The 19,445-nt window shown below is 47.7% G+C and overlaps 9 non-coding genes across 9 annotated transcripts; all 9 read right to left on the bottom strand.

The window, feature by feature from the left end:
• Positions 1 to 638: 638 nt before the first annotated feature.
• Positions 639 to 712, bottom strand: TRNAI-AAU (transfer RNA isoleucine (anticodon AAU)). The gene has a single exon. It is a non-coding gene; the product is annotated as a tRNA-Ile (tRNA).
• A 2,796-nt stretch (positions 713 to 3,508) lies between these two features.
• Positions 3,509 to 3,582, bottom strand: TRNAI-AAU (transfer RNA isoleucine (anticodon AAU)). Its single transcript has one exon. It is a non-coding gene; the product is annotated as a tRNA-Ile (tRNA).
• Positions 3,583 to 7,533: 3,951 nt separating this feature from the next.
• Positions 7,534 to 7,607, bottom strand: TRNAI-AAU (transfer RNA isoleucine (anticodon AAU)). Its single transcript has one exon. It is a non-coding gene; the product is annotated as a tRNA-Ile (tRNA).
• A 1,152-nt stretch (positions 7,608 to 8,759) lies between these two features.
• On the bottom strand, positions 8,760 to 8,831 carry TRNAD-GUC (transfer RNA aspartic acid (anticodon GUC)). Its single transcript has one exon. It is a non-coding gene; the product is annotated as a tRNA-Asp (tRNA).
• Positions 8,832 to 8,960: 129 nt separating this feature from the next.
• On the bottom strand, positions 8,961 to 9,034 carry TRNAI-AAU (transfer RNA isoleucine (anticodon AAU)). Its single transcript has one exon. It is a non-coding gene; the product is annotated as a tRNA-Ile (tRNA).
• A 2,683-nt stretch (positions 9,035 to 11,717) lies between these two features.
• On the bottom strand, positions 11,718 to 11,789 carry TRNAD-GUC (transfer RNA aspartic acid (anticodon GUC)). Its single transcript has one exon. It is a non-coding gene; the product is annotated as a tRNA-Asp (tRNA).
• A 1,587-nt stretch (positions 11,790 to 13,376) lies between these two features.
• On the bottom strand, positions 13,377 to 13,450 carry TRNAI-AAU (transfer RNA isoleucine (anticodon AAU)). Its single transcript has one exon. It is a non-coding gene; the product is annotated as a tRNA-Ile (tRNA).
• A 919-nt stretch (positions 13,451 to 14,369) lies between these two features.
• Positions 14,370 to 14,443, bottom strand: TRNAI-AAU (transfer RNA isoleucine (anticodon AAU)). Its single transcript has one exon. It is a non-coding gene; the product is annotated as a tRNA-Ile (tRNA).
• Positions 14,444 to 17,239: 2,796 nt separating this feature from the next.
• On the bottom strand, positions 17,240 to 17,313 carry TRNAI-AAU (transfer RNA isoleucine (anticodon AAU)). Its single transcript has one exon. It is a non-coding gene; the product is annotated as a tRNA-Ile (tRNA).
• Between the last annotated feature and the right edge of the window lie 2,132 nt (positions 17,314 to 19,445).

Genomic DNA, 19,445 nt, shown 5'->3' with positions numbered 1-19,445 from the left:
CTTTTTCCTTAGTTTTCTAACTCATGACTTTGGGAAAACGGGTCCCAGGTGACAAAATCAGTCGCTGAACGTCTACGTTATGCTCTGCTGCAAACTAATGTCAGGAATCCATTAAATAAGGCTCTGTCCGTGGGCATCTCCCGTACGGACGTTTGTTTCCCCTGGCCAATCTCAGCGGGCTCCTTTCGGCATGTGGTTTCGGCCTATTCGCTCCATGGATTGGGGATATCTACAGAGTTTTTCAGCTTAAACCTTCAGGAAACTGAGGTAGGATAAGTGTGGGTTCTCTCTGTGCAACGACTTAATGGCTTCTTTTTTTGTAGATCTCTTTTTAAAATTCCATCTTTATTTCCATGGAGACTCTGGAGACTCTGGAGACTTAAGACTTTGGATTCCTTTTTCCTGAGTTTTCTTTGGTGCACAAAGAAAACAATTGCCTCCCCGTCGGGGAATCGAATTCCGGTCTCCCGCGTGACAGGCGGGGATACTCACCACTATTCTAACGAGGAATGGGTATGGTGCTTGCCATCACGGTAACCTGCTTAAATGAAGACAGCAGCAATTTCCACCCACCAGATCTAGGCAGTAGGGAGAAAAAGGAGTTTGAGACTGGTACGGTCAAAAAAGAGGAGACGGACTGGCCCGTACGGGGATCGAACCCGCGACCTTGGCGTTATTAGCACCACGCTCTAACCAGCTGAGCTAACCGGCCATGTTGCGCATGTCGGCTGCCCCGGCCGACACCAGTGGGGATCTCACATGTGTCCCAGTCCTTAGAATAGGTACTAATAGCAGTGTGGAGAAAGGGAAGGGTGTCTCTTTCTCTGTCCTTGTCAGAGGCGACATCACGAGTGCTAGGGCTGACTGTGAACTGGGAACTGTATTCGAAACTTTATTCCACAAGAGAAGGAATCAGAAAGTATAGGAAATAACACGGCACCTGGAAGAGTTTGCAATCTAAAAGCCATAGGCCTTAGGCATGGGCTACACGGGGCCTTGTTGTAGCGCCAGTGATTGAGGGAAAGCTGCAGTCCGCATTTCAGCTGCAACTAACTCATGACTTTGGGCAAACGGGTCCCAGGTGACGAAATCAGTCGCTGACCGTCTACTTTACAAGTTATTGACTCTGGTATATGCTGTGCTGCAAACTAATGTCAGGAATCCATTGGATAAGGCTCTGGCCGTGGGCATCTCCCGTACGGACGTTTGTTTCCCCTGGCCAATCTCAGCGGGCTCCTTTCGGCATGTGGTTTCGGCCTATTCGCTCCATGGATTGGGGATATCTACAGAGTTTTTCAGCTTAAACCTTAAGGAAACTGAGGTAGGATAAGTGGGGGTTATGCTCTGCTGCAAACTGATGTCAGGAATCCATTAAATAAGGCTCTGTCCGTGGGCATCTCCCGTGCGGACGTTTGTTTCCCCTGGCCAATCTCAGCGGGCTCCTTTCGGCATGTGGTTTCGGCCTATTCGCTCCATGGATTGGGGATATCTACAGAGTTTTTCAGCTTAAACCTTCAGGAAACTGAGGTAGGATAAGTGTGGGTTCTCTCGGTGCAACGACTTAATGGCTTCTTTTTTTTTTAGATCTCTTTTTAAATTTCCATCTTTATTTCCATGGAGTCTCTGGAGACTTAAGACTTTGGTTTCTTTCTACCTTTAAGGTTCCTTACGCTCCCTCTAGGATTTTACCTCCTTTTTCCTTAGTTTTCTAACTCATGACTTTGGGAAAACGGGTCCCAGGTGATAAAATCAGTCGCTGAACGCTACGTTATGCTCTGCTGCAAACTAATGTCAGGAATCCATTAAATAAGGCTCTGTCCGTGGGCATCTCCCGTACGGACGTTTGTTTCCCCTGGCCAATCTCAGCGGGCTCCTTTCGGCATGTGGTTTCGGCCTATTCGCTCCATGGATTGGGGATATCTACAGAGTTTTTCAGCTTAAACCTTCAGGAAACTGAGGTAGGATAAGTGTGGGTTCTCTCGGTGCAACGACTTAATGGCTTCTTTTTTTGTAGATCTCTTTTTAAAATTCCATCTTTATTTCCATGGAGACTCTGGAGACTCTGGAGACTTAAGACTTTGGATTCCCTTTTCCTGAGTTTTCTTTGGTGCACAAAGAAAACAATTGCCTCCCCCTCAGGGAATCGAACCCCGGTCTCCCGCGTGACAGGCGGGGATACTCACCACTATACTAACGAGGAAAGGGTATAGTGCTAGCCATCACGGTAACCTGCTTAAATGAAGACAGCAGCAATTTCCACCCACCAGATCTAGGCAGTAGGGAGAAAAAGGAGTTTGAGACTGGTACGGTCAAAAAAGAGGAGACGGACTGGCCCGTTCGGGGATCGAACCCGCAACCTTGGCGTTATTAGCACCACGCTCTAACCAGCTGAGCTAACCGGCCATGTTGCACATGTCGGCTGCCCCGGCCGACACCAGTGGGGATCTCACATGTGTCCCAGTCCCAGGTGACGAAATCAGTCGCTGACCGTCTACTTTACAAGTTATTGACTCTGGTATATGCTGTGCTGCAAACTAATGTCAGGAATCCATTGGATAAGGCTCTGGCCGTGGGCATCTCCCGTACGGACGTTTGTTTCCCCTGGCCAATCTCAGCGGGCTCCTTTCGGCATGTGGTTTCGGCCTATTCGCTCCATGGATTGGGGATATCTACAGAGTTTTTCAGCTTAAACCTTAAGGAAACTGAGGTAGGATAAGTGTGGGTTCTCTCGGTGCAACAACTTAATGGCTTCTTTTTTTGTAGATCTCTTTTTAAATTTCCATCTTTATTTCCATGGAGTCTCTGGAGACTTAAGACTTTGGTTTCTTTCTACCTTTAAGGTTCCTTACGCTCCCTCTAGGATTTTACCTCCTTTTTCCTTAGTTTTCTAACTCATGACTTTGGGAAAAAGGGTCCCAGGTGACAAAATCAGTCGCTGAACGTCTACGTTATGCTCTGCTGCAAACTAATGTCAGGAATCCATTAAATAAGGCTCTGTCCATGGGCATCTCCCGTACGGACGTTTGTTTCCCCTGGCCAATCTCAGCGGGCTCCTTTCGGCATGTGGTTTCGGCCTATTCGCTCCATGGATTGGGGATATCTACAGAGTTTTTCAGCTTAAACCTTAAGGAAACTGAGGTAGGATAAGTGTGGGTTCTCTCGGTGCAACAACTTAATGGCTTCTTTTTTTGTAGATCTCTTTTTAAATTTCCATCTTTATTTCCATGGAGTCTCTGGAGACTCTGGAGACTTAAGACTTTGGATTCCTTTTTCCTGAGTTTTCTTTGGTGCACAAAGAAAACAATTGCCTCCCGTCGGGGAATCGAACCCCGTTCTCCCGCGTGACAGGCGGGGATACTCACCACTATACTAACGAGGAATGGGTATGGTGCTTGCCATCACGGTAACCTGCTTAAATGAAGACAGCAGCAATTTCCACCCACCAGATCTAGGCAGTAGGGAGAAAAAGGAGTTTGAGACTGGTACGGTCAAAAAAGAGGAGACGGACTGGCCCGTACGGGGATCGAACCCGTGACCTTGGCGTTATTAGCACCACGCTCTAACCAGCTGAGCTAACCGGCCATGTTGCGCATGTTGGCTGCCCCGGCCGACACCAGTGGGGATCTCACATGTGTCCCAGTCCTTAGAATAGGTACTGATAGCAGTGTGGAGAAAGGGAAGGGTGTCTCTTTCTCTGTCCTTGTCAGAGGCGACATCACGAGTGCTAGGGCTGACTGTGAACTGGGAACTGTATTCGAAACTTTATTCCACAAGAGAAGGAATCAGAAAGTATAGGAAATAACACGGCACCTGGAAGAGTTTGCAATCTAAAAGCCATAGGCCTTAGGCATGGGCTACACGGGGCCTTGTTGTAGCGCCAGTGATTGAGGGAAAGCTGCAGTCCGCATTTCAGCTGCAACTAACTCATGACTTTGGGCAAACGGGTCCCAGGTGACGAAATCAGTCGCTGACCGTCTACTTTACACGTTATTGACTCTGGTATATGCTGTGCTGCAAACTAATGTCAGGAATCCATTGGATAAGGCTCTGGCCGTGGGCATCTCCCGTACGGACGTTTGTTTCCCCTGGCCAATCTCAGCGGGCTCCTTTCGGCATGTGGTTTCGGCCTATTCGCTCCATGGATTGGGGATATCTACAGAGTTTTTCAGCTTAAACCTTCAGGAAACTGAGGTAGGATAAGTGTGGGTTCTCTCTGTGCAACGACTTAATGGCTTCTTTTTTTGTAGATCTCTTTTTAAAATTCCATCTTTATTTCCATGGAGTCTCTGGAGACTCTGGAGACTTAAGACTTTGGATTCCTTTTTCCTGAGTTTTCTTTGGTGCACAAAGAAAACATTTGCCTCCCCGTCAGGGAATCAAACCCCGGTCTCCCGCGTGACAGGCGGGGATACTCACCACTATACTAACGAGGAATGGGTATGGTGCTTGCCATCACGGTAACCTGCTTAAATGAAGACAGCAGCAATTTCCACCCACCAGATCTAGGCAGTAGGGAGAAAAAGGAGTTTGAGACTGGTACGGTCAAAAAAGAGTAGACGGACTGGCCTGTACGGGGATCGAACCCACGACCTTGGCGTTATTAGCATCACGCTCTAACCAGCTGAGCTAACTGGCCATGTTGCGCATGTTGGCTGCCCCGGCCGACACCAGTGGGGATCTCACATGTGTCCCAGTCCTTAGAATAGGTACTGATAGCAGTGTGGAGAAAGGGAAGGGTGTCTCTTTCTCTGTCCTTGTCAGAGGCGACATCACGAGTGCTAGGGCTGACTGTGAACTGGGAACTGTATTCGAAACTTTATTCCACAAGAGAAGGAATCAGAAAGTATAGGAAATAACACGGCACCTGGAAGAGTTTGCAATCTAAAAGCCATAGGCCTTAGGCATGGGCTACACGGGGCCTTGTTGTAGCGCCAGTGATTGAGGGAAAGCTGCAGTCCGCATTTCAGCTGCAACTAACTCATGACTTTGGGAAAACGGGTCCCAGGTGACGAAATCAGTCGCTGACCGTCTACTTTACAAGTTATTGACTCTGGTATATGCTGTGCTGCAAACTAATGTCAGGAATCCATTGGATAAGGCTCTGGCCGTGGGCATCTCCCGTACGGACGTTTGTTTCCCCTGGCCAATCTCAGCGGGCTCCTTTCGGCATGTGGTTTCGGCCTATTCGCTCCATGGATTGGGGATATCTACAGGGTTTTTCAGCTTAAACCTTAAGGAAACTGAGGTAGGATAAGTGTGGGTTCTCTCGGTGCAACGACTTAATGGCTTCTTTTTTTGTAGATCTCTTTTTAAATTTCCATCTTTATTTCCATGGAGTCTCTGGAGACTTAAGACTTTGGTTTCTTTCTACCTTTAAGGTTCCTTACGCTCCCTCTAGGATTTTACCTCCTTTTTCCTTAGTTTTCTAACTCATGACTTTGGGAAAACGGGTCCCAGGTGACAAAATCAGTCGCTAAACGTCTACGTTATGCTCTGCTGCAAACTAATGTCAGGAATCCATTAAATAAGGCTCTGTCCGTGGGCATCTCCCGTACGGACGTTTGTTTCCCCTGGCCAATCTCAGCGGGCTCCTTTCGGCATGTGGTTTCGGCCTATTCGCTCCATGGATTGGGGATATCTTACAGAGTTTTTCAGCTTAAACCTTCAGGAAACTGAGGTAGGATAAGTGTGGGTTCTCTCTGTGCAACGACTTAATGGCTTCTTTTTTTGTAGATCTCTTTTTAAAATTCCATCTTTATTTCCATGGAGACTCTGGAGACTCTGGAGACTTAAGACTTTGGATTCCTTTTTCCTGAGTTTTCTTTGGTGCACAAAGAAAACAATTGCCTCCCCGTCGGGGAAGCGAACCCCGGTCTCCCGCGTGACAGGCGGGGATACTCACCACTATACTAACGAGGAATGGGTATGGTGCTTGCCATCACGGTAATCTGCTTAAATGAAGACAGCAGCAATTTCCACCCACCAGATCTAGGCAGTAGGGAGAAAAAGGAGTTTGAGACTGGTACGGTCAAAAAAGAGGAGACGGACTGGCCCGTACGGTGATCGAACCCGCGACCTTGGCGTTATTAGCACCACGCTCTAACCAGCTGAGCTAACTGGCCATGTTGCGCATGTCGGCCGCCCAGGCCGACACCAGTGGGGATCTCACATGTGTCCCAGTCCTTAGAATAGGTACTGATAGCAGTGTGGAGAAAGGGAAGGGTGTCTCTTTCTCTGTCCTTGTCAGAGGCGACATCACGAGTGCTAGGGCTGACTGTGAACTGGGAACTGTATTCAAAACTTTATTCCACAAGAGAAGGAATCAGAAAGTATAGGAAATAACACGGCACCTGGAAGAGTTTGCAATCTAAAAGCCATAGGCCTTAGGCATGGGCTACACGGGGCCTTGTTGTAGCGCCAGTGATTGAGGGAAAGCTGCAGTCCGCATTTCAGCTGCAACTAACTCATGACTTTGGGCAAACGGGTCCCAGGTGACGAAATCAGTCGCTGACTGTCTACTTTACAAGTTATTGACTCTGGTATATGCTGTGCTGCAAACTAATGTCAGGAATCCATTGGATAAGGCTCTGGCCGTGGGCATCTCCCGTACGGACGTTTGTTTCCCCTGGCCAATCTCAGCGGGCTCCTTTCGGCATGTGGTTTCGGCCTATTCGCTCCATGGATTGGGGATATCTACAGAGTTTTTCAGCTTAAACCTTAAGGAAACTGAGGTAGGATAAGTGTGGGTTCTCTCGGTGGAACGACATAATGGCTTCTTTTTTTGTAGATCTCTTTTTAAATTTCCATCTTTATTTCCATGGAGTCTCTGGAGACTTAAGACTTTGGTTTCTTTCTACCTTTAAGGTTCCTTACGCTCCCTCTAGGATTTTACCTCCTTTTTCCTTAGTTTTCTAACTCATGACTTTGGGAAAACGGGTCCCAGGTGACAAAATCAGTCGCTGAACGTCTACGTTATGCTGTGCTGCAAACTAATGTCAGGAATCCATTAAATAAGGCTCTGTCCGTGGGCATCTCCCGTACGGACGTTTGTTTCCCCTGGCCAATCTCAGTGGGCTCCTTTCGGCATGTGGTTTCGGCCTATTCGCTCCATGGATTGGGGATATCTACAGAGTTTTTCAGCTTAAACCTTCAGGAAACTGAGGTAGGATAAGTGTGGGTTCTCTCTTTGCAACGACTTAATAGCTTCTTTTTTTGTAGATCTCTTTTTAAATTTCCATCTTCATTTCCATGGAGTCTCTGGAGACTCTGGAGACTTAAGACTTTGGATTCATTTTTCCTGAGTTTTCTTTGGTGCACAAAGAAAACAATTGCCTCCCCGTCGGGGAATCGAACCCCGTTCTCCCGCGTGACAGGCGGGGATACTCACCACTATACTAACGAGGAATGGGTATGGTGCTTGCCATCACGGTAACCTGCTTAAATGAAGACAGCAGCAATTTCCACCCACCAGATCTAGGCAGTAGGGAGAAAAAGGAGTTTGAGACTGGTACGGTCAAAAAAGAGGAGACGGACTGGCCCGTACGGGGATCGAACCCGCGACCTTGGCGTTATTAGCACCACGCTCTAACCAGCTGAGCTAACCGGCCATGTTGCGCATGTCGGCTGCCCCGGCCGACACCAGTGGGGATCTTACATGTGTCCCAGTCCTTAGAATAGGTACTGATAGCAGTGTGGAGAAAGGGAAGGGTGTCTCTTTCTCTGTCCTTGTCAGAGGCGACATCACAAGTGCTAGGGCTGACTGTGAACTGGGAACTGTATTCAAAACTTTATTCCACAAGAGAAGGAATCAGAAAGTATAGGAAATAACACGGCACCTGGAAGAGCTTGCAATCTAAAAGCCATAGGCCTTAGGCATGGGCTACACGGGGCCTTGTTGTAGCGCCAGTGATTGAGGGAAAGCTGCAGTCCGCATTTCAGCTGCAACTAACTCATGACTTTGGGCAAACGGGTCCCAAGTGACGAAATCAGTCGCTGACCGTCTACTTTACAAGTTATTGACTCTGGTATATGCTGTGCTGCAAACTAATGTCAGGAATCCATTGGATAAGGCTCTGGCCGTGGGCATCTCCCGTACGGACGTTTGTTTCCCCTGGCCAATCTCAGCGGGCTCCTTTCGGCATGTGGTTTCGGCCTATTCGCTCCATGGATTGGGGATATCTACAGAGTTTTTCAGCTTAAACCTTAAGGAAACTGAGGTAGGATAAGTGTGGGTTCTCTCGGTGCAACAACCTAATGGCTTCTTTTTTTGTAGATCTCTTTTTAAATTTCCATCTTTATTTCCATGGAGTCTCTGGAGACTTAAGACTTTGGTTTCTTTCTACCTTTAAGGTTCCTTACGCTCCCTCTAGGATTTTACCTCCTTTTTCCTTAGTTTTCTAACTCATGACTTTGGGAAAAAGGGTCCCAGGTGACAAAATCAGTCGCTGAACGTCTACGTTATGCTATGCTGCAAACTAATGTCAGGAATCCATTAAATAAGGCTCTGTCCGTGGGCATCTCCCGTACGGACATTTGTTTCCCCTGGCCAATCTACAGAGTTTTTCAGCTTAAACCTTCAGGAAACTGAGGTAGGATAAGTGTGGGTTCTCTCTGTGCAACGACTTAATGGCTTCTTTTTTTTGTAGATCTCTTTTTAAAATTCCATCTTTATTTCCATGGAGACTCTGGAGACTCTGGAGACTTAAGACTTTGGATTCCTTTTTCCTGAGTTTTCTTTGGTGCACAAAGAAAACAATTGCCTCCCCGTCGGGGAATCGAACCCCGGTCTCCCGCGTGACAGGCGGGGATACTCACCACTATACTAACGAGGAATGGGTATAGTGCTTGCCATCACGGTAACCTGCTTAAATGAAGACAGCAGCAATTTCCACCCACCAGATCTAGGCAGTAGGGAGAAAAAGGAGTTTGAGACTGGTACGGTCAAAAAAGAGGAGACGGACTGGCCCGTACGGGGATCGAACCCGCGACCTTGGCGTTATTAGCACCACGCTCTAACCAGCTGAGCTAACCGGCCATGTTGCGCATGTCGGCTGCCCCGGCCGACACCAGTGGGGATCTCACATGTGTCCCAGTCCTTAGAATAGGTACTGATAGCAGTGTGGAGAAAGGGAAGGGTGTCTCTTTCTCTGTCCTTGTCAGAGGCGACATCACGAGTGCTAGGGCTGACTGTGAACTGGGAACTGTATTCGAAACTTTATTCCACAAGAGAAGGAATCAGAAAGTATAGGAGTTAACACGGCACCTGGAAGAGTTTGCAATCTAAAAGCCATAGGCCTTAGGCATGGGCTACACGGGGCCTTGTTGTAGCGCCAGTGATTGAGGGAAAGCTGCAGTCCGCATTTCAGCTGCAACTAACTCATGACTTTGGGCAAACGGGTCCCAGGTGACGAAATCAGTCGCTGACCGTCTACTTTACAAGTTATTGACTCTGGTATATGCTGTGCTGCAAACTAATGTCAGGAATCCATTGGATAAGGCTCTGGCCGTGGTCATCTCCCGTACGGACGTTTGTTTCCCCTGGCTAATCTCAGCGGGCTCCTTTCGGCATGTGGTTTCGGCCTATTCGCTCCATGGATTGGGGATATCTACAGAGTTTTTCAGCTTAAACCTTAAGGAAACTGAGGTAGGATAAGTGTGGGTTCTCTCGGTGCAACAACTTAATGGCTTCTTTTTTTGTAGATCTTTTTTTAAATTTCCATCTTTATTTCCATGGAGTCTCTGGAGACTTAAGACTTTGGTTTCTTTCTACCTTTAAGGTTCCTTACGCTCCCTCTAGGATTTTACCTCCTTTTTCCTTAGTTTTCTAACTCATGACTTTGGGAAAAAGGGTCCCAGGTGACAAAATCAGTCGCTGAACGTCTACGTTATGCTCTGCTGCAAACTAATGTCAGGAATCCATTAAATAAGGCTCTGTCCGTGGGCATCTCCCGTACGGACGTTTGTTTCCCCTGGCCAATCTCAGCGGGCTCCTTTCGGCATGTGGTTTCGGCCTATTCGCTCCATGGATTGGGGATATCTACAGAGTTTTTCAGCTTAAACCTTCAGGAAACTGAGGTAGGATAAGTGTGGGTTCTCTCTGTGCAACGACTTAAAGGCTTCTTTTTTTGTAGATCTCTTTTTAAAATTCCATCTTTATTTCCATGGAGACTCTGGAGACTCTGGAGACTTAAGACTTTGGATTCCTTTTTCCTGAGTTTTCTTTGGTGCACAAAGAAAAAAATTGCCTCCCGGTCCCCGGTCTCCCGCGTGACAGGCGGGGATACTCACCACTATACTAACGAGGAATGGGTATGGTGCTTGCCATCACGGTAACCTGCTTAAATGAAGACAGCAGCAATTTCCACCCACCAGATCTAGGCAGTAGGGAGAAAAAGGAGTTTGAGACTGGTACGGTCAAAAAAGAGGAGACGGACTGGCCCATACGGGGATCGAACCTGCGACCTTGGCGTTATTAGCACCACGCTCTAACCAGCTGAGCTAACCGGCCATGTTGCGCATGTCAGCTACCCCGGCCGACACCAGTGGGGATCTCACATGTGTCCCAGTCCTTAGAATAGGTACTGATAGCAGTGTGGAGAAAGGGAAGGGTGTCTCTTTCTCTGTCCTTGTCAGAGGCGACATCACGAGTGCTAGGGCTGACTGTGAACTGGGAACTGTATTCGAAACTTTATTCCACAAGAGAAGGAATCAGAAAGTATAGGAAATAACACGGCACCTGGAAGAGTTTGCAATCTAAAAGCCATAGGCCTTAGGCATGGGCTACACGGGGCCTTGTTGTAGCGCCAGTGATTGAGGGAAAGCTGCAGTCCGCATTTCAGCTGCAACTAACTCATGACTTTGGGCAAACGGGTCCCAGGTGACGAAATCAGTCGCTGACCGTCTACTTTACAAGTTATTGACTCTGGTATATGCTGTGCTGCAAACTAATGTCAGGAATCCATTGGATAAGGCTCTGGCCGTGGGCATCTCCCGTACGGACGTTTGTTTCCCCTGGCCAATCTCAGCGGGCTCCTTTCGGCATGTGGTTTCGGCCTATTCGCTCCATGGATTGGGGATATCTACAGAGTTTTTCAGCTTAAACCTTAAGGAAACTGAGGTAGGATAAGTGTGGGTTCTCTCGGTGCAACAACTTAATGGCTTCTTTTTTTGTAGATCTCTTTTTAAAATTCCATCTTTATTTCCATGGAGACTCTGGAGACTTAAGACTTTGGTTTCTTTCTACCTTTAAGGTTCCTTACGCTCCCTCTAGGATTTTACCTCCTTTTTCCTTAGTTTTCTAACTCATGACTTTGGGAAAACGGGTCCCAGGTGACAAAATCAGTCGCTGAACGTCTACGTTATGCTCTGCTGCAAACTAATGTCAGGAATCCATTAAATAAGGCTCTGTCCGTGGGCATCTCCCGTACGGACGTTTGTTTCCCCTGGCCAATCTCAGCGGGCTCCTTTCGGCATGTGGTTTGGGCCTATTCGCTCCATGGATTGGGGATATCTACAGAGTTTTTCAGCTTAAACCTTCAGGAAACTGAGGTAGGATAAGTGTGGGTTCTCTCTGTGCAACGACTTAATGGCTTCTTTTTTTGTAGATCTCTTTTTAAAATTCCATCTTTATTTCCATGGAGACTCTGGAGACTCTGGAGACTTAAGACTTTGGATTCCTTTTTCCTGAGTTTTCTTTGGTGCAAAAAGAAAACAATTGCCTCCCCGTCGGGGAATCGAACCCCGGTCTCCCGCGTGACAGGCGGGGATACTCACCACTATACTAACGAGGAATGGGTATGGTGCTTGCCATCACGGTAACCTGCTTAAATGAAGACAGCAGCAATTTCCACCCACCAGATCTAGGCAGTAGGGAGAAAAAGGAGTTTGAGACTGGTACGGTCAAAAAAGAGGAGACAGACTGGCCCGTACGGGGATCGAACCCGCGACCTTTGCGTTATTAGCACCACGCTCTAACCAGCTGAGCTAATCGGCCATGTTGCGCATGTCGGCTGCCCCGGCCGACACCAGTGGGGGTCTCACATGTGTCCCAGTCCTTAGAATAGGTACTGATAGCAGTGTGGAGAAAGGGAAGGGTGTCTCTTTCTCTGTCCTTGTCAGAGGCGACATCACAAGTGCTAGGGCTGACTGTGAACTGGGAACTGTATTCGAAACTTTATTCCACAAGAGAAGGAATCAGAAAGTATAGGAAATAACACGGCACCTGGAAGAGTTTGCAATCTAAAAGCCATAGGCCTTAGGCATGGGCTACACGGGGCCTTGTTGTAGCGCCAGTGATTGAGGGAAAGCTGCAGTCCGCATTTCAGCTGCAACTAACTCATGACTTTGGGCAAACGGGTCCCAGGTGACGAAATCAGTCGCTGACCGTCTACTTTACAAGTTATTGACTCTGGTATATGCTGTGCTGCAAACTAATGTCAGGAATCCATTGGATAAGGCTCTGGCCGTGGGCATCTCCCGTACGGACGTTTGTTTCCCCTGGCCAATCTCAGCGGGCTCCTTTCGGCATGTGGTTTCGGCCTATTCGCTCCATGGATTGGGGATATCTACAGAGTTTTTCAGCTTAAACCTTAAGGAAACTGAGGTAGGATAAGTGTGGGTTCTCTCGGTGCAACAACTTAATGGCTTCTTTTTTTGTAGATCTCTTTTTAAATTTCCATCTTTATTTCCATGGAGTCTCTGGAGACTTAAGACTTTGGTTTCTTTCTACCTTTAAGGTTCCTTACGCTCCCTCTAGGATTTTACCTCCTTTTTCCTTAGTTTTCTAACTCATGACTTGGGGAAAAAGGGTCCCAGGTGACAAAATCAGTCGCTGAACGTCTACGTTATGCTCTGCTGCAAACTAATGTCAGGAATCCATTAAATAAGGCTCTGTCCGTGGGCATCTCCCGTACGGACGTTTGTTTCCCCTGGCCAATCTCAGCGGGCTCCTTTCGGCATGTGGTTTCGGCCTATTCGCTCCATGGATTGGGGATATCTACAGAGTTTTTCAGCTTAAACTTTCAGGAAACTGAGGTAGGATAAGTGTGGGTTCTCTCTGTGCAACGACTTAATGGCTTCTTTTTTTGTAGATCTCTTTTTAAAATTCCATCTTTATTTCCATGGAGACTCTGGAGACTCTGGAGACTTAAGACTTTGGATTCCTTTTTCCTGAGTTTTCTTTGGTGCACAAAGAAAACAATTGCCTCCCGAGTGACAGGCGGGGATACTCACCACTATACTAACGAGGAATGGGTATGGTGCTTGCCATCACGGTAACTTGCTTAAATGAAGACAGCAGCAATTTCCACCCACCAGATCTAGTCAGTAGGGAGAAAAAGGAGTTTGAGACTGGTACGGTCAAAAAAGAGGAGACGGACTGGCCCGTACGGGGATCGAACCCGCGACCTTGGCGTTATTAGCACCACGCTCTAACCAGCTGAGCTAACCGGCCATGTTGCGCATGTCGGCTGCCCCGGCCGACACCAGTGGGGATCTCACATGTGTCCCAGTCCTTAGAATAGGTACTGATAGCAGTACCTATAGGTACTTAAACCTTAAGGAAACTGAGGTAGGATAAGTGTGGGTTCTCTCGGTGCAACGACTTAATGGCTTCTTTTTTTGTAGATCTCTTTTTAAATTTCCATCTTTATTTCCATGGAGTCTCTGGAGACTTAAGACTTTGGTTTCTTTCTACCTTTAAGGTTCCTGACGCTCTCTCTAGGATTTTACCTCCTTTTTCCTTAGTTTTCTAACTCATGACTTTGGGAAAACGGGTCCCAGGTGACAAAATCAGTCGCTGAACGTCTACGTTATGCTCTGCTGCAAACTAATGTCAGGAATCCATTAAATAAGGCTCTGTCCGTGGGCATCTCCCGTACGGACGTTTGTTTCCCCTGGCCAATCTCAGCGGGCTCCTTTCGGCATGTGGTTTCGGCCTATTCGCTCCATGGATTGGGGATATCTACAGAGTTTTTCAGCTTAAACCTTCAGGAAACTGAGGTAGGATAAGTGTGGGTTCTCTCTGTGCAACGACTTAATGGCTTCTTTTTTTGTAGATCTCTTTTTAAAATTCCATCTTTATTTCCATGGAGACTCTGGAGACTCTGGAGACTTAAGACTTTGGATTCCTTTTTCCTGAGTTTTCTTTGGTGCACAAAGAAAACAATTGCCTCCCCGTCGGGGAATCGAATTCCGGTCTCCCGCGTGACAGGCGGGGATACTCACCACTATTCTAACGAGGAATGGGTATGGTGCTTGCCATCACGGTAACCTGCTTAAATGAAGACAGCAGCAATTTCCACCCACCAGATCTAGGCAGTAGGGAGAAAAAGGAGTTTGAGACTGGTACGGTCAAAAAAGAGGAGACGGACTGGCCCGTACGGGGATCGAACCCGCGACCTTGGCGTTATTAGCACCACGCTCTAACCAGCTGAGCTAACCGGCCATGTTGCGCATGTCGGCTGCCCCGGCCGACACCAGTGGGGATCTCACATGTGTCCCAGTCCTTAGAATAGGTACTAATAGCAGTGTGGAGAAAGGGAAGGGTGTCTCTTTCTCTGTCCTTGTCAGAGGCGACATCACGAGTGCTAGGGCTGACTGTGAACTGGGAACTGTATTCGAAACTTTATTCCACAAGAGAAGGAATCAGAAAGTATAGGAAATAACACGGCACCTGGAAGAGTTTGCAATCTAAAAGCCATAGGCCTTAGGCATGGGCTACACGGGGCCTTGTTGTAGCGCCAGTGATTGAGGGAAAGCTGCAGTCCGCATTTCAGCTGCAACTAACTCATGACTTTGGGCAAACGGGTCCCAGGTGACGAAATCAGTCGCTGACCGTCTACTTTACAAGTTATTGACTCTGGTATATGCTGTGCTGCAAACTAATGTCAGGAATCCATTGGATAAGGCTCTGGCCGTGGGCATCTCCCGTACGGACGTTTGTTTCCCCTGGCCAATCTCAGCGGGCTCCTTTCGGCATGTGGTTTCGGCCTATTCGCTCCATGGATTGGGGATATCTACAGAGTTTTTCAGCTTAAACCTTAAGGAAACTGAGGTAGGATAAGTGGGGGTTATGCTCTGCTGCAAACTGATGTCAGGAATCCATTAAATAAGGCTCTGTCCGTGGGCATCTCCCGTGCGGACGTTTGTTTCCCCTGGCCAATCTCAGCGGGCTCCTTTCGGCATGTGGTTTCGGCCTATTCGCTCCATGGATTGGGGATATCTACAGAGTTTTTCAGCTTAAACCTTCAGGAAACTGAGGTAGGATAAGTGTGGGTTCTCTCGGTGCAACGACTTAATGGCTTCTTTTTTTTTTAGATCTCTTTTTAAATTTCCATCTTTATTTCCATGGAGTCTCTGGAGACTTAAGACTTTGGTTTCTTTCTACCTTTAAGGTTCCTTACGCTCCCTCTAGGATTTTACCTCCTTTTTCCTTAGTTTTCTAACTCATGACTTTGGGAAAACGGGTCCCAGGTGATAAAATCAGTCGCTGAACGCTACGTTATGCTCTGCTGCAAACTAATGTCAGGAATCCATTAAATAAGGCTCTGTCCGTGGGCATCTCCCGTACGGACGTTTGTTTCCCCTGGCCAATCTCAGCGGGCTCCTTTCGGCATGTGGTTTCGGCCTATTCGCTCCATGGATTGGGGATATCTACAGAGTTTTTCAGCTTAAACCTTCAGGAAACTGAGGTAGGATAAGTGTGGGTTCTCTCGGTGCAACGACTTAATGGCTTCTTTTTTTGTAGATCTCTTTTTAAAATTCCATCTTTATTTCCATGGAGACTCTGGAGACTCTGGAGACTTAAGACTTTGGATTCCCTTTTCCTGAGTTTTCTTTGGTGCACAAAGAAAACAATTGCCTCCCCCTCAGGGAATCGAACCCCGGTCTCCCGCGTGACAGGCGGGGATACTCACCACTATACTAACGAGGAAAGGGTATAGTGCTAGCCATCACGGTAACCTGCTTAAATGAAGACAGCAGCAATTTCCACCCACCAGATCTAGGCAGTAGGGAGAAAAAGGAGTTTGAGACTGGTACGGTCAAAAAAGAGGAGACGGACTGGCCCGTTCGGGGATCGAACCCGCAACCTTGGCGTTATTAGCACCACGCTCTAACCAGCTGAGCTAACCGGCCATGTTGCACATGTCGGCTGCCCCGGCCGACACCAGTGGGGATCTCACATGTGTCCCAGTCCCAGGTGACGAAATCAGTCGCTGACCGTCTACTTTACAAGTTATTGACTCTGGTATATGCTGTGCTGCAAACTAATGTCAGGAATCCATTGGATAAGGCTCTGGCCGTGGGCATCTCCCGTACGGACGTTTGTTTCCCCTGGCCAATCTCAGCGGGCTCCTTTCGGCATGTGGTTTCGGCCTATTCGCTCCATGGATTGGGGATATCTACAGAGTTTTTCAGCTTAAACCTTAAGGAAACTGAGGTAGGATAAGTGTGGGTTCTCTCGGTGCAACAACTTAATGGCTTCTTTTTTTGTAGATCTCTTTTTAAATTTCCATCTTTATTTCCATGGAGTCTCTGGAGACTTAAGACTTTGGTTTCTTTCTACCTTTAAGGTTCCTTACGCTCCCTCTAGGATTTTACCTCCTTTTTCCTTAGTTTTCTAACTCATGACTTTGGGAAAAAGGGTCCCAGGTGACAAAATCAGTCGCTGAACGTCTACGTTATGCTCTGCTGCAAACTAATGTCAGGAATCCATTAAATAAGGCTCTGTCCATGGGCATCTCCCGTACGGACGTTTGTTTCCCCTGGCCAATCTCAGCGGGCTCCTTTCGGCATGTGGTTTCGGCCTATTCGCTCCATGGATTGGGGATATCTACAGAGTTTTTCAGCTTAAACCTTAAGGAAACTGAGGTAGGATAAGTGTGGGTTCTCTCGGTGCAACAACTTAATGGCTTCTTTTTTTGTAGATCTCTTTTTAAATTTCCATCTTTATTTCCATGGAGTCTCTGGAGACTCTGGAGACTTAAGACTTTGGATTCCTTTTTCCTGAGTTTTCTTTGGTGCACAAAGAAAACAATTGCCTCCCGTCGGGGAATCGAACCCCGTTCTCCCGCGTGACAGGCGGGGATACTCACCACTATACTAACGAGGAATGGGTATGGTGCTTGCCATCACGGTAACCTGCTTAAATGAAGACAGCAGCAATTTCCACCCACCAGATCTAGGCAGTAGGGAGAAAAAGGAGTTTGAGACTGGTACGGTCAAAAAAGAGGAGACGGACTGGCCCGTACGGGGATCGAACCCGTGACCTTGGCGTTATTAGCACCACGCTCTAACCAGCTGAGCTAACCGGCCATGTTGCGCATGTTGGCTGCCCCGGCCGACACCAGTGGGGATCTCACATGTGTCCCAGTCCTTAGAATAGGTACTGATAGCAGTGTGGAGAAAGGGAAGGGTGTCTCTTTCTCTGTCCTTGTCAGAGGCGACATCACGAGTGCTAGGGCTGACTGTGAACTGGGAACTGTATTCGAAACTTTATTCCACAAGAGAAGGAATCAGAAAGTATAGGAAATAACACGGCACCTGGAAGAGTTTGCAATCTAAAAGCCATAGGCCTTAGGCATGGGCTACACGGGGCCTTGTTGTAGCGCCAGTGATTGAGGGAAAGCTGCAGTCCGCATTTCAGCTGCAACTAACTCATGACTTTGGGCAAACGGGTCCCAGGTGACGAAATCAGTCGCTGACCGTCTACTTTACACGTTATTGACTCTGGTATATGCTGTGCTGCAAACTAATGTCAGGAATCCATTGGATAAGGCTCTGGCCGTGGGCATCTCCCGTACGGACGTTTGTTTCCCCTGGCCAATCTCAGCGGGCTCCTTTCGGCATGTGGTTTCGGCCTATTCGCTCCATGGATTGGGGATATCTACAGAGTTTTTCAGCTTAAACCTTCAGGAAACTGAGGTAGGATAAGTGTGGGTTCTCTCTGTGCAACGACTTAATGGCTTCTTTTTTTGTAGATCTCTTTTTAAAATTCCATCTTTATTTCCATGGAGTCTCTGGAGACTCTGGAGACTTAAGACTTTGGATTCCTTTTTCCTGAGTTTTCTTTGGTGCACAAAGAAAACATTTGCCTCCCCGTCAGGGAATCAAACCCCGGTCTCCCGCGTGACAGGCGGGGATACTCACCACTATACTAACGAGGAATGGGTATGGTGCTTGCCATCACGGTAACCTGCTTAAATGAAGACAGCAGCAATTTCCACCCACCAGATCTAGGCAGTAGGGAGAAAAAGGAGTTTGAGACTGGTACGGTCAAAAAAGAGTAGACGGACTGGCCTGTACGGGGATCGAACCCACGACCTTGGCGTTATTAGCATCACGCTCTAACCAGCTGAGCTAACTGGCCATGTTGCGCATGTTGGCTGCCCCGGCCGACACCAGTGGGGATCTCACATGTGTCCCAGTCCTTAGAATAGGTACTGATAGCAGTGTGGAGAAAGGGAAGGGTGTCTCTTTCTCTGTCCTTGTCAGAGGCGACATCACGAGTGCTAGGGCTGACTGTGAACTGGGAACTGTATTCGAAACTTTATTCCACAAGAGAAGGAATCAGAAAGTATAGGAAATAACACGGCACCTGGAAGAGTTTGCAATCTAAAAGCCATAGGCCTTAGGCATGGGCTACACGGGGCCTTGTTGTAGCGCCAGTGATTGAGGGAAAGCTGCAGTCCGCATTTCAGCTGCAACTAACTCATGACTTTGGGAAAACGGGTCCCAGGTGACGAAATCAGTCGCTGACCGTCTACTTTACAAGTTATTGACTCTGGTATATGCTGTGCTGCAAACTAATGTCAGGAATCCATTGGATAAGGCTCTGGCCGTGGGCATCTCCCGTACGGACGTTTGTTTCCCCTGGCCAATCTCAGCGGGCTCCTTTCGGCATGTGGTTTCGGCCTATTCGCTCCATGGATTGGGGATATCTACAGGGTTTTTCAGCTTAAACCTTAAGGAAACTGAGGTAGGATAAGTGTGGGTTCTCTCGGTGCAACGACTTAATGGCTTCTTTTTTTGTAGATCTCTTTTTAAATTTCCATCTTTATTTCCATGGAGTCTCTGGAGACTTAAGACTTTGGTTTCTTTCTACCTTTAAGGTTCCTTACGCTCCCTCTAGGATTTTACCTCCTTTTTCCTTAGTTTTCTAACTCATGACTTTGGGAAAACGGGTCCCAGGTGACAAAATCAGTCGCTAAACGTCTACGTTATGCTCTGCTGCAAACTAATGTCAGGAATCCATTAAATAAGGCTCTGTCCGTGGGCATCTCCCGTACGGACGTTTGTTTCCCCTGGCCAATCTCAGCGGGCTCCTTTCGGCATGTGGTTTCGGCCTATTCGCTCCATGGATTGGGGATATCTTACAGAGTTTTTCAGCTTAAACCTTCAGGAAACTGAGGTAGGATAAGTGTGGGTTCTCTCTGTGCAACGACTTA

The sequence above is a fragment of the Hyla sarda genome, unplaced genomic scaffold (genome assembly GCF_029499605.1).
Source record: "Hyla sarda isolate aHylSar1 unplaced genomic scaffold, aHylSar1.hap1 scaffold_205, whole genome shotgun sequence".
NCBI classification, from domain to species: Eukaryota; Metazoa; Chordata; class Amphibia; order Anura; family Hylidae; genus Hyla; species Hyla sarda.
The sequence above is the reverse complement of the archived record's forward strand: the minus strand, read 5'-3'. Positions and strand labels throughout refer to the sequence as shown.